General features: G+C 44.0%; 1 protein-coding gene across 1 annotated transcript in view; it reads left to right on the forward strand.

Moving 5' to 3' along the window:
• Positions 1-349: 349 nt before the first annotated feature.
• Positions 350-15,045, forward strand: part of slc43a1a (solute carrier family 43 member 1a) — a 74,232-nt gene continuing 59,536 nt past the window's right edge. The window contains exon 1 of the mRNA XM_084331650.1: positions 350-557. The gene's annotated coding sequence lies outside the window, so the exon portion shown is untranslated. The remainder of the gene's footprint in view (positions 558-15,045) is intronic.

Here is a 15,045-nt window from a genome sequence, read left to right on the forward strand (position 1 = left end):
TGCAGGAATATTACAAGTACAAGGCGATAAGGCTATTTCAGTGGAGTACATGCAAATAGAAGTCGACGGCTAGCAGCTCAGTAGTTGTTCTCCACCCCTTTACTGGTGGCTGGGTGAAGTAAGAGGGAGGGATTAGAAGTAAAATTAGGAGGGGGCCGAGAGAGAGAGAGAGAGAGAGAGAGAGAGAGAGAGAGAGAGAGAGAGAGAGAGAGAGAGAGAGAGAGAGAGAGAGAGAGAGAGAGAGAGAGAGAGAGAGAGAGAGAGAGAGAGAGAGAGAGAGAGAGAAAAGAAAGAGAGGGAGTCAGAGTAAAAGTTGTAGAATCACACAGTGAAGAGCTCAAAATCCAGATCCAGACCAAGAGAGCGCAGTGTAGAAGCGAAGCATTTAAGAAAAGGGGTTAACGTTATAAGCTTTCAGTGACAGCCAATACAGGTAGCTTAATGAGTAGCGAAGTGTGTTCATATTGGCATTCTTATTTCCTTTTTTGACTACCAAACAAGAGCTTCAAGAGAAACGTTTCCTCATATTTCCCCCCTTAAGAAGACATTAAACTAAAGTAAGTAAAAAATATATATATCTTCAAAATGCAGTCTAATGGTGGATTACGTTTGATTGCTATGACTAACGTTAACACTACATTAGAGACATGGTTAAACTCAGAGAACAGTTTGACCGGCTAGGGACTATAGGGGTGACACACGTGGCAAGGAACATCAATGTGCATAACGTTACTAACTCGTAATAACAAAACCACAATGAATCGGCTATGCACATAATGCTGCTTCAACCCCGTATTATTGTCATTTATTTTGTTTGGAACGCGCTACGGGATTGTTCTCTAAAGCCACGTGTTATTAGAGGATTCACGGGTTTCTAGTTCTAGAAACACACACTATTTCCAGCTAATTACTCGAGACTAGCTGAGGGAGTGACCAAGTCCTTGCCATACATAGGGGGACGGGAACGAACTAGTTTATATTAACGCTAGTACATGTCCTAAAAACAATCCACGTTTCTATTCATCTACACATGTTAAACGTATAGCTGCAGCGTAACGTTTGCTCAGCAGGATAACCAAACTCAGTCAGGTCATCAAGATGAAATAAAGCGTGGTGCTCTGCCTAGCTCTCCTCTGGTGATGGTAACCAGAGACCGGCCGGGGTCATGCTGCCCGCAGAGAGACAGCTGTTGGAGCGCCTGTGACCGGCGAGAGGCTGCATTCGGGGGGTTGAGTTTTTAGACACCTCGGGGGACAGAGGGTCTCGTGGAGAGTAGTTTATTTGATGAAAGCTTGTGAGAATGAATAGTTTGCACGACGTCCTTTTATGTCCTGTAGAGGTTGATAAACATGGCTGGTCGAGGGCATAAACATCCCCGCGGGGGAAAGAGGAGTGGGAGCTCTGGTGGAAGACATAAAAGAAACCCCGTGCACGCATGTGTTAAGCATGCATGCGTCAGGTTGTGTGTGTGTCATAAAATCCTACTATATTTTGTATTTCAAAATCACTTTATAACCAAAAACCTATTCACCACAATATACCAAAGCTCTACATCACTGAATCTATTCAAGAATAAGGGGGAATTTAAAGAATTCACATAATGTTCTTCCTGGGCCTCAGGACATTTCGGTCAGTATTGTGAACAGGCACCACCCTAACGTGAGAGAGAACCCTCCAAGCGGTGATGTCACTGGGATGTAAAACTCTGGGCCTGCTCCATAGACAATGAATGGGGCTCAGACGTAATGAACCGGTACAATGTTTGTGTGAGCTCTTACACCCAAATAAGGGTGCTAGCATTGCTAGAAAGTCTGATCCATAATTAAATCCTCACTTGGGTGTACATTTTATAGACAATGAGCCCCATTGTATATGGAGCAGCCACAGATTTTACATTCCACTGACATCACAGATTGGAGGGTTCTCTCTCTCCGATTTCTAACTTTAGAATTGATTGATTGATTGAAAAGTTTATTAACAGATTGCAGAATGGGTACAGTACAGTACAGCTCAATACATGCAATTGTTAAGGTTGGCAGACCAGAGAAAGACTTTCGTCTTGTTTACATCAGGGTCCCCCATTTTCAATTCATCATAACATATATGACATACACGACATACAGATAGACAGTACTGCTACATCTATACATTTATGACATACCAGATTTGCAAATACAGTACTGTTTGTGATACAAAAAGTGTCCAGAAAAAGAGTGTATATACATTTGACGTAGAAACTGTACATTGGAGGAGGTTGGGCAGGGGGGGGGGCTGTACATTGGAGGTGGTGGTGGGGGGGGTTTGGGTAGGGGGTGGGTGGGGGACACTGTACACTGTACATTGGAATACTGACAAAGCCATTGGTCATTTACTGTACAACTGGGTTAGGACATTTGTAAGGGCCAGTTTCGAATTGCAGTCTCCCGTAGGTGTTCTTTGAGAGTGCTTTTGAAAGTGGGTAGTGATTCACATTCCTTTACAGCTTTGGGTAGGGTGTTCCACATTGATGTGGCATAATTGCGAAACGTGTTTAGTCCCTTGTTTGAGCCGAATCTGGGTTTAACATGATTTGTGGAGCTCCCTCTGGTGTTGTGATCGTGGTATTCACTGACCTTTGGGAAGTATTTTGACATGTACATGGGTACCTTGGTCGTGTAGTGTATCTTGTAGACCAGGCCCATTGCAAGTTGCTGTACTCTGTCGTCTACTCTAAGCCATCCTAGGTTGTCAAAGTGGGCAGGGGTGAGGTGGGTTCTGGGGGTAAGGTCAAGTAGTAGTCTGACCAGTTTGTTTTGTGATGTTTGTAATCTTGTTTTTAGCGCCTTTGAGGTGCTTTGGTACCATGAGGTGCAAGCATAGTCGTAGTACCCTGTCATCCAGGAAATGCACACATGAAACTTATATGCTGATACAGTATATGCATGAAAACAATTATATTTTCACAGCGATCCCTTAGTTATAACAAGATTGTGTGAGTCAGAAAAATATTTAGTGAACCTTTAAGTGAAAAAAGATAAAGCTGAAACTTTCCTGAAAGGTAGGTGGGAGAGAGAAAACGCCAGGCGGACCCTCAATTTTATGAATGGAACAGCGTCCGGCGTGGCCGGTACAATTCCTCAGCTGTCCACAGACGAGGAATGTGGAAAGTATGTCAGAGCCTTTAAAATGTGTGATATTCCCCTTTTAGTCATTGCAACATTGCATCATTCGGCTGGTGCAGTTACCAGGTATCGACTACACAGGAAGCAACTACCTTGTATGGGGACTCTCTCCCAGTGCAGCGTGACATAGCCTGCTCTCTCCTTCTCCCGGTCTCACAAATGTACACACTTCACAGTGTTATGATAGGGGCTCACAGCTGCCTGTGCCTGCCTGAACGTAAATGACCTGTCTCTTCATGCTCTTGCTTGTTGTTTGCGAGTGTCTGTTGCCTGCCTCTACATCCTCATTTTAGTGTTACACTGATAATGAAGCGTTTGGTTGCTTGTCAACCTGTTCCATGGTGTAGTGTTGAAATCAGCTTCTTGTGTTGCTGACGCAGCAGTTCTGTGCTGATAATAGACAAAAAGGAGCCACAGGGTATAATGATCTCTTTTCATTGGAGTTATGTTTGAACGTCATCACATTAATGACGCAACCCCAAGTAGACTTGTACTAGTCCTAATTGCAACACTCTTGTAATATAATGCAGTTATACTAAATGTATATTTATTAAATTACAAAGTCCACAGTTGCAATTCAGTATTGCTAGCAACTTGAAGTGTGATGTTTAATTTTCCCTAGGCTATCATGAGCGGAGCTGTGGATAGGTAACCCTCCATTGTAGTGACGTGAGGCGCTGTGCAATGCATTAGTGTTACAGGGAAAGGCTTACGGTTTAGAACCATGGTTGTTTGATACCATGGTATACCTTAAAACGGTACACTGTTACACAACCCTATATAGCAGTATTAGACTTGTACTAGTCCTAATATCAGTAGTAGACCTGTACTAGTCCTAATAGCAGTAGTAGACCTGTACTAGTCATAATAGCAGTAGTAGACCTGTACTAGTAGTCATAATAGCAGTAGTAGACCTGTACTAGTCCTAATAGTAGCAGTAGTAGACTTGTACTAGTCCTAATAGCAGTAGTAGACATGTACTAGTCATAATAGCAGTAGTAGACCTGTACTAGTCCTAATAGTAGCAGTAGTAGACTTGTACTAGTCCTAATAGCAGTAGTAGACCTGCACTAGTCCTAATAGTAGCAGTAGTAGACTTGTACTAGTCCTAATAGCAGTAGTAGACATGTACTCGTCCTACTAGCAGTAGTAGACCTGTACTAGTCCTAACAGTAGCAGTAGTAGACTTGTACTAGTCCTAATAGCAGTAGTAGACATGTACTAGTCCTACTATCAGTAGTGGTAATAATAGTAGCAGTAGGCTAATTTATTGATCCCGCAATGAGAAATTACCGATTAGGCATGTGATAAATTCCTTGTGAACCTCAGCAGTCAAATTATAGCCTCCTTTTGGCGCTCTCTGGTCATAAAAAACATATTCAGCCATGAAGAGGGAATGGCTGTGGTGAGAGCACAAGGGAAGAGAGGGGACAGGGAGAGAACAAATGTGTGGAAAGCAGAGGAGTAGAGGAAAAGGCCCAGAGAAATTCCCAAGAGGGACTTTCTATGTATTTCCCTCATACCACATGTTCATGCTGATAACTGGGGTTTACGCAGGTTACCACAGTACACACACACACAAAGTAAAGTCATAACCATGCTGTGACGAGCACACACACACACACACACACACACACACACACACACACACACACACACACACACAAAGTAAAGTCATAACCATGCTGTGACGAGCACACACACACACACACACACACACACACACACACACACACACACACACACACACACACACACACACACACACACACACACACACACTGACACACACACACATACACACACACACACACGTTATTGTAATAAATTCCCCCACACGATACTACGTTGATATGTAATTCCCAGTTACATATGTGATATCTTGGTACAATTCAAAGTTAATATAATGATATTCTGTCAAATTATGTTATTGAAAAAGAAAATATTTTGACTTGGCATCTTGAAAGCCACAAAGGTAGAACTGCTTCTACATTAACAGAGACTGTGTACAGATGTCGAGTGCATATACTGTGACCTACTGTAAATACTGCAGTCCAAATTAAACTTGGAGACATTGGACCTCATTCTCGAATGGACTTACGAGAAAGTTACCAACAACTTTCTTCAGCTTCTTTTTCGTAAATTTGTTCCTAGCAACGAACAGGATTTACGAACTCGAAAAGGCAGTCGTAAGTCGGACAGACTGGTGTGTGCCCGTGTTTTTAACGGCTTCATTTGGGAGAAATCCTTGGGGATTGTGTTCACTTCGATTCTACAGACATTGTCGGAATTAAATAATTATAATAATAATCTTTCGCCATCGACTAAAGACGCACTTCTTCTTCGGGTGCTCCAGTAGCACACCATGTTACCGCGCTGCGTCGCGGGACTCCGTGCTGCGTCACGGATCTGGTTGACTCCGAGTTCGATTCCCGGACTCGCCGTCATTTGCCGAATGTCTCCCCCTGCTCTCTCTCCCGTTTCACCCTACAACTGTCGGTCATGCTTGACCAGAAAAGCGATAAAACGCTAAAAAAAAATAAAGTAAAAAAAAAAAAAAACGCACTTCTTCAACCATTATCTGAAATGAAAAAAATATATATATAATAATAATAATAAATCTAACCCTAACTAACCTTACTGTCATGCACTTGTCCTAATAAACTAACCTACACTGTAGCACTCAACACTTTGATGAACATTGTTACTCAGCTGATAGAGTTGTGACCTTCCTGATGACTTGTCGTACAGAACTTGTAAATCGCTTTGGATAAAAGTGTCAGCTAAATGACTAAATGTAAAATGTAAATGTAATACATACGACTATATCTGGATTAGGGATGTTAACAATTAATAAAATATCGATTGATTGATCGTTAAGGATTTACTCAAACACATGACATTTACTCGAACAAACAGTGATATGTTAAAAGCTTTTGATTGAGGAAACAAATACATTTGTTATTGTTTGGTAAATTAGGTATTTTAGTTACAATTAATCGATTGATTGATCGTTAACGTTATCAATGATTGAGTAAGGAACGTGCTTACAATTTTCAACCCTAATCTGGATGTATTGCTGTGCGCCCAAGTTTTAAATGGGTTAATTTGGGAAAAATCCTTGGGGATTGTGTTCACTTCGATTCTACAGACATCCTTGAAATTAAATAATTATAATAATAAGGGCGGCTGATTGGCGCAGTGGGCAAGGCGCTCGCCACTAACGCAGGAGACGCTGGGTTCGAGCCCAGCTCTCGGCGTTGCTACCGGCTGGCCGGTCGTTCATACTAACACAATTGGCAAGTGTTAGAGGGTGGGAAAGCCGGTGGGTGGGGATTGGACGTTGTGGACAGCGACTCCTACAGGTCGGTTTGGTGACGCCGGTGCGGCGGAAGTAGCGGGGGCAGCGTGAGCCTCCCATGCGTTACTCCTCGCCACTGAGAGTTCGAGCTGCTGCGGTGAAAAGATGCGACAGGCTGCCTCCTCGTGTACCGGAGGGGACACGTGATGCAAGGCTTCTGTCCTCACTACAGCCGACCAGTGGGAGGCATAGTCTAGCAACGTTCAAGACAGGAGAGGGAAGAATTGGATACTACGAAATTGGGATGGGAGAAAATAGAAAATGGGGAGAAAAAGTGGATAAAAAATAATTATAATAATAAATACAACAATATTATATATCATTAACAATTACGTTTTACATTTATAGTCATGACTCAACGAACCATGTCCGAAAATAAATAAATAAATAAGAACTAAACTCAATCGCGTGGATGTTGCTATAGTAGTGGAATAGACTATTCATATTCCATATACCGTCTTGTTCTCTATGATATTATTTATTGTTGGTGTTATTTATTTCTTACATTGCTTAGTGCGCACTTCGTAAGCGCCAGTGGAAACGGCTTGGTGAGGCAGCTGCGCTCAGCACACACACACACACACACACACACACACACACACACACACACACACACACACACACACACACACACACACACACACACACACACACACACACACACACACACACACACTGTATACATGTGTAATGAATCGTTGCAGCAACAGTAGGCTTCTATTATCCTAATGCATTGTTTTATTATGAATTAGATCACAAGATTTATCAGCTTATAATGTGCATTTCACGTTGCGGGGAGTGTAGTGCAATCTACTCTGCCCGTGTTCTAGTAATAGACAATAGTGATCTTTAAATACTTGTCCTGCCAACATTTCACCTGCTTAGTTCATGCAATATAATTTTAACTAAGAGATTTGCGGAGAGACCTACAAGACAAACAACAGGAGACCGTCCCCCAAAAAAAGTCCTGGCTGATGAACTGAATTCCTTCTACTACAGGTTTGAGAGGGACAAATACACACCCCTCACCCACTCCAGCTAAATGACAACAGCCCCCCACCTCTGGCAAACACCCCCCCACCTCTGGCAAACACCCTACCCTCCCCCCTAATACTCAAGCTGCATTCAAGATATGTGTGGAAAATGTTGGCTGGCTCTTCAGGACTGAATGATTACAGGCCTGAAAAAGTCCTCTCCTCCGAACTCTCAACTCAATGTTCCCCCGCCATCTGTCAGTGGATCACCAGCTTCCTGACAAGCAGGGAACAACAGCAGGTGAGGCTGGCGGAGGTCACTTCTGGTATAGAGAGGCAAAGTCCTTCCCCTGCCACTGTCGCTCTTTGGAAAAGGTATGTATGGTAGTCAATGGCAAGAGACACATTTTTTCATCCCATTTGAATTGTGCCATGAAGGCAGCATACCTCTCCTAGCTGTCTGCTCACTCTCTGCACTCTGTTGTGTGAGCCCAGGGGTTGCCTGAGCTTGCAGCGCTGAACATTCTGAATGGTTGAGTTTTAACACGTTGGACGCCAACAACGAGTATACTCGTTATTGCCCGCCATGCGTTGTGCGCCAACAACGAGGGAACTCGTTTTTGGGATCAATATAAAAAAAATTCGCCATGGCATTCATAATTCATCCAGCCTCCCTCTGGGACGCAGCTGGACCCTGTTCTGATATTGCAACGCCTCAATACCGCCGCCTGGTGGATTTTGGGCGAGTTACACTCCACGCCAAACTGGAAGTGGCGCTCGGTGCATCAGGGAAATTCCTCCGCCAGAGATATATTGTAACGTGGGTCTAGATACACAATCGAGTGCATTGGGATCGCTTTCGAAACGCAATAATCAATATGATTTCGGCGTTTATTGCGTCATACAAAGGGAAATGGATCTAGCAGATCAAATAATTGGAATATTTTTCCTCCAGTCTCATCTGCGAAAAGGTAAGAGGAAACTAACGTTATGTTCAGCTTGATTGTCCATTTCTTTGTTTGCAATCAGTCTGATCAACGTATCAACCCATACTAAATAAAGCCATCACTGACGATCAAGGAATTATAAACGACCCCCCCCCCTTTCCTTCACGCATGATGAAGCATAATGTATACCGATCATATACATTTGAATTTTTTAATATAGCGTGTATAGGAAAGAAACGCCAATCGATAATCTATCATATGCGTCGGGGCCTATAACTCGCGTTTTAGGAATTACTGCAGAAAACCTTAAAAACACTTATATTCACGACGGTATTAACACAACAATGTATGAATGAAAAAATATAACGTTCCCACATCCGGAACGATAGATACCCGATGTTGAATGGGCCATATGTCGATATAGCTATAATATTTAAAAAGTTATAGCCCTGCAAAGAAGGTAAACATCTCCATAGGCTTACAGCGCTGGCAGACTGGGCACAAAGATGGGCATACTGCGTGGCAGACAATGTGTTAATTTCAACCGGAATTTTCTAGAATCTGCTGCACAAACCTTTAAAAAAAAATACTATGCATTAAAACATTTCCCCCAGCACATATTTTAGTTATACAAATTCGGTGCTATCAGAACAGTCCTAAGTTTGAACCTCTTAACATGCGGGCAGAAAAGTGGCCATTTTTGTTTTCGTTTTTGAGGACTGCCCGACTGCATACCTTTTTTGCAAACCAAAATACTATACTTTATACTTATAGCACAGGCTATAAGATCCATAGCCTGAAGCCTTATGTAGTACATGTCCAATTTCATAAAGATCCGTTCAGAAATGAGTGATTAGGAGTGATTTTGGTAAACTGTGTACAAAAGAAAAGCTCAGTTTTCTCATAGACTTCAATTCATTCTGCGGTTTTTCTCTTCCTGTTTTCGCTTGTTCGTTTTTCACCTCCCTGATTCGTACATCCCCAGGTGGGGTATCATTGGAAAGCCACACACATTGGCTACAACCCTCCACAATCATTTTCGAGATCGCCTAATGATTGACGGAAATAGAGCCCCAAGAGTTGGGAGTGGTATTTTGCGCAATACCGTGTACTTTTAGCTAGGTAGGTGAAGTATTTGCAGGTTAAGTATTTAAAGATTGCCTATTACTAGGCAACTTGGGTGCAGAGAAGATCAGCCCTGTTTGGAAATCATCTGGACTCAACAGGAAATGCAAATGGGAAATGTGTATTATAAGCTGATAATTCTAGTGACCTATGCACAAAAGCGACAATTATTTCCATGCACAAAAGTGATAATTTATTCCAGGAAATGTTATGGTTTGTAACCGACCCCAATCGCACAACACAAGACAGGTATGAGAGTGAGCCAAAACAGGGCAAATATTTATTATAGAACAAAAAGCGGCACAGTCCCTTTAAGGGAAAACACAAAAACACTAGAGTCAAGGAATTATGGAAAATGCGGCACTGTGCCTTTAAGAGGCGAACAGGCTAAGGGACTAAGGCTAAGGGACAGGGCCAGGGCTAAATGTCAAGGACCAGGACCAGGGGCACTGGAGAGGGGGACAGGGACAGAGGCCCGGAGAGGCGGGCTGGAGACAGGGACAGAGAACAGGGTTAAGGCCTTGGACAGGGCGAGGGCCAGAGCTGCTTACAGGGATGAGGACAGGGTTCCGACGGCGGAGGCCTGGCACGGGGACAGGGGCCAGACGGCGGAGGCCTGGCACGGGAACAGGGGCCCGACGGCGGAGGCCTGGCACGGGGACAGGGGCCCGACGGCGGGGGCCTGGCACGGGAACAGGGGCCCGACAGCGGGGCCTGGCACGGAGATCCTCCTCCTCCTCTTTGGATGCTGCAGACGGGCAGCGCAGAACAAAGGGGGTCCCAGGGGACCGGGATGGGAACACGCCGTCCTCCCGTGGAATACTAGGGAGCGACGACGAGCCTGGGTCCAAGGGGAACGGGATGGGCACACGCCGTCCTCCCGTGGAATACTAGGGAGCGACGACGAGCCTCACCCCCAGGAACGAGGATCACGAAGAGACGCCTTCCTCCCGTGGAATCGGGAGCGATGACGAGCCGGCTTGACGTCTGGAGTGGGAACACTGGAAAACCTCCCGTAGAGAATTAGAGAGCGAAGACGGTGTCCCACTCCAGGCAAACGGCGACAGGTGGTGATGGCTGGCACGTCGTCTCACGCCGGAGACGCGGCAGGTGATGGTAACGTACAGGATGGTAACGTACAGAACTCCATGAACACAGAGTGTACACAGATACAGATACAGAACGAACACAGAGTCCAGAACACAGAACGACCCGACCAGGACTGGAGGGGAGTCTGCAACCTATGTACTCTCCCGAGGTGATTGCAAACTCCCAACAGGTGCGTGAAGGTAGAGGATCAAGGATGTCCAAGGGTGGGGGCTGGTGAAGAGTAGAGGAGAGTAAATCATCGCAAGGGTGGGGGCTGGTGAAGAGTAGAGGAGAGTAGACAGGGAAAACACAGGAAAAAGGTCCAGGGACAGGCGAATCCTCACAGGAAATCTCTTTCCTGTTATAGTACGAGTGTATATGCTAAGCAGGTGAAGTGTTTGCAGGTTAAGTATTTAAAAATGTCTAATGCCTATCACTACGCAACTCGACCACAGACAATATACCAATATATGGTAAAAGAGTATGCAGGGAACATTGGTCTGTTCATTAAACCGTGGTCACGAAGATCTGATCAGAGAAAATTGTCCTTCCGTGTTCTAGTGACACTGGAATACCTAGAGACATTTTTTATATGTTAGTGGATTAATCTGCCTAATCTGCATGGGTCTTTAAACCGCGGTGGAAACACAGACAACAGTGGGCTGAAGGAACATTAAAGTTCCTTGAAATGTAGTCCCATGTATGGCAGATTTCCAGCACATGGATTAAGACTAGTCTTTCTTTTCATTCCTTCCTTTGAAACGAGGCTAGTTGGCTGTCCCTCCTCCTCTGTTCAGACGTGGGGTAGAGCACTGCAGACAGAGGGTTACTGACGGAGACGGCCAACAGTCTAAAAACACAACTGGGAATTGAACCCATTCACGTGTGGGTTTGACACACACTTTCCCCACACTGTTATTCCACAGAGTTGAGAATATTTTTAGTCAAAGACAGGGATACTTCCACTTCTTCAGTGCAGCCAGGATAAAAAAAAATTTAATATAAAAACACAGATGCATATATATACATACATACATACATATATTATATTCATATATAAATACATAATACACCACAAGCCTACCAAATTAATCAAATTAGTTAGGCTCTAGTCTCGACCTGGCACCAGTCCTCATTAAAACATAGTTTTGTACTCAAAAGAAAACTGGACCATACACACTGCTCTAAAGTCAGTAATCCCATGTCTTAATTCCCAATGTTGATTTCTTTAAAGCTAAAGAAAAGCTTGACAGCCTTTGATTAGTTAATGCTGTGACCCTGCCAGGCTAACCTCCTTGCCGCTTGTGTATCTTTGTGTGTGCTAATGAATAGCTTAATTTGGAGGTTATAAATCTACAGGGTTGAGCGGATAATCGTCTCTCTGTTTGTCCATTGTTGCTGAGAGAGTCGTGTGTGTGGCTCAATGTGTTTCCAGCATGGGGTGTCAGTTACAAAGCAATCCCCCCCACTCCAAATGCTCCTTTCAGCACAAAAGGAGTGCATTGGGCTATGGCTAATCACATTACACACACTGGGACACTAGAGCGCATACACATCACATAGGTAGAGCTGCATGCACGTACACAACGTACACACACGCGTGCACACACACACCATTTCCCACCATTCTCTCACATTCTCCTCCCTCCATCCAAAAACATATGTCCCCTGTCTGTCTTATTGTACTGAATGCATACACACAGACACAACATGACACATGTAGTAGTGAATTCCTACTCATTAGATCCTCTCTCTCTCTCTCTCTCTCTCTCTCTCTCTCTCTCTCTCTCTCTCTCTCTCTCTCTCTCTCTCTCTCTCTCTCTCTCTCTCTCTCTCTCTCTCTCTCTCGTCACACACACACACAAACAGAGGGTTTCCTGTTGGTGGCCTTGACTCCACCTCTCACCCCTCCCCACGTAACTCAAGTCAACTGTAACTTTCCCCTCACTTTTCCTCTCCTCCATCTCTTCCCTCTTTCCCTTTTTATTTTTGTGTCTTGATTGCATTATAATTGTATCTATAGTGTATAGATACTGGACTGTATAGGACTGTGAAGCTCTGTATCCCCCCGTACCCCCCACCATGCTGCTTTGACACCTGAATTTCCCCAAGGGGATTAATAAAGGATCATCTTATCTTATCTTAATGTAATTAGATGTTTTCCAAATTGTGTGTGTGTGTTTGTATATGTTTGCATGGGTCAAGGTGGTCATGACTGGAAGCCTATTTGCAGTCAGGTTTGTCATGTTACAGATTAAGGTGACCTGTTCTCTAACTCAATAGTTCCTAATGTGTTAACAGAACAGGTTACCATTTAGATTAGGTTTATTCAGCGAAACACACAAAGTGTAATTTGACTTTCAGGCCAGGGATTCTGCCCAACAAAAAAATAGCTTGTAATGGTTTGAAAGTACAATGGCAGAGCTGACTGTGAGTGTGTGGATCATTAAATGACAATACAGATAGGTGTCAGATTACTCATCTCTTATTTACCAACCACTGGCTTAGGCCATGTCCAGACTAAAACAATTTTGGTCGTTTTAGGCAAAGTATTTGATCATTTGCATCGTTCTGCCACACGGAACTGCGTTCTGGCAGCCTGAAGACGGTACTTTCTCATACCAGCTCTCAGAGTGCGCAATTCTGAAGATGCCCCCCACTGCGTCACCATCTTTACAAGCGATACGCGTCTTCTCCTGAACCGATGACGCGTATAGCTCACCTCTCCCTTACCTGCATGTGCAAACTCAGTCAAACATCACCAACCACCGTCGACAACAGATTGACATCTCCCTTAACAGTGTTACAGAGCTTGATCAGGCTTTTACAACTAAGGCCATGGTTAGACTAGTGTTTTTGTGGTAGTTTTTTGAATACATTTGAATACGTTTGCTGTCCCTTTTACATAGAAATGCCGTATTTGCCGGATACGTTGTGGCCCTACTGAAAACGCTAAATTGTGTTTCCGTTTTGGAGTAGCGCCAAAAACTCGCCGACAACATGTGTGTAATCTGCGCAGAGCCGTTTTTGCTCAACACCCATGCGCAGTAGACTGTCAGACTGCAGTGTAACCTACAGCCCGCACGCAGCACCGTGTATATCCCTCCTGTCTGTCTGTCTGTCTGTCTCGAGCCCGGGGAGCAGCACCGAGCAGCGGCCGAGGAGCAGCCCGCGCGCAGCACCGTGTATCTCTCCAGTCTGGGCTGTCTGTCTGTCTCGAGCAGCAGCCCCGAGCAGCACCGAGCAGCAGAGCCCCCATGCCCCGCGCGCCTCATCTCTCCTGCCTCGAGCAGCACCGAGCATAATGCCATAACGTTATTTCGCGAGCGACTGTACATTGTAACATTAACACAGCGCACCCTAACTGCTTGTGTATTCTAGCAGTGTTTTAGAGGTTATTTTGTACAGTACCTTTATCTGCACTGAAACATACATTTCTACAGTACATGCAGTTGTTGGTAGATAACCGTGATTATGTTTATTTATTTATCTATCTCTCTGTGAGCAAAACCTATTAATATTACATATGTGTTGGCGGAATCGCGTCAACGTTTGTTATGAATAAAACGCCAGAAAGTTACAAAGTAGCCTACAGTTGACAGCTGGGCTGTGTTAATGTTACAATGTACAGTCCCGCGAAATAATGTTATGAATGCGCGAAATAACATAACATTACAAAGTACAGTTGACAGCTGGGCTGTGTTAATGTTACAATGTACAGTCCCGCGAAATAACATTATGAATGCACGAAATAACATAACATTACAAAGTACAGTTGACAGCTGGGCTGTGTTAACATTACAATGTACAGTCGCGCGAAATAATGTTATGAATGCCCGAAAACATTTGTGATGTCACAGTATGATGTCATAATCAAACATTCTAGAACATTTGTGTATCTATTCAACAATTCTCTCACAGCTGAGTGTGGATGACAGCGGGGACGAGGGAGAGTAACTACCTCCCCGCGCATGCTCAGTGCTGAATTCGAGACAAGATCCGTTGTGGACCAAGCCTCGTTCTGACAAAACGAAAGCGCTCAAGGTGCAAAACGAATGTCTAACTCGGCTGCGAAACTCACCTGAAAAACGAAACGAAAAACAGCCTAGGTGTAACTCCAGCCTAAATGTACTTTTTCTGAAAACCCAAGTAGTAGCCAAGCATACTGTTTCATAGCATACCCCTTCAGTTGATCATGACAAATCCTCTCTTACCTTGACGATTAAAAAGCCTCCATAATTTAGTAGAGTAGAGATGTTCCGATACCATTTTTCCTTCCCGATCCGATTCCGATACCTAAGCTTTGGGTATCGGCCGATACAGATACTGATCCGATACCAGTGCATATATTAAAAAAATAATAATAATAATTAAAAAAAAATTATGAA

This window comes from Notolepis coatsorum (genome assembly GCF_963971535.1).
Source record: "Notolepis coatsorum genome assembly, chromosome: 16".
NCBI classification, from domain to species: Eukaryota; Metazoa; Chordata; class Actinopteri; order Aulopiformes; family Paralepididae; genus Notolepis; species Notolepis coatsorum.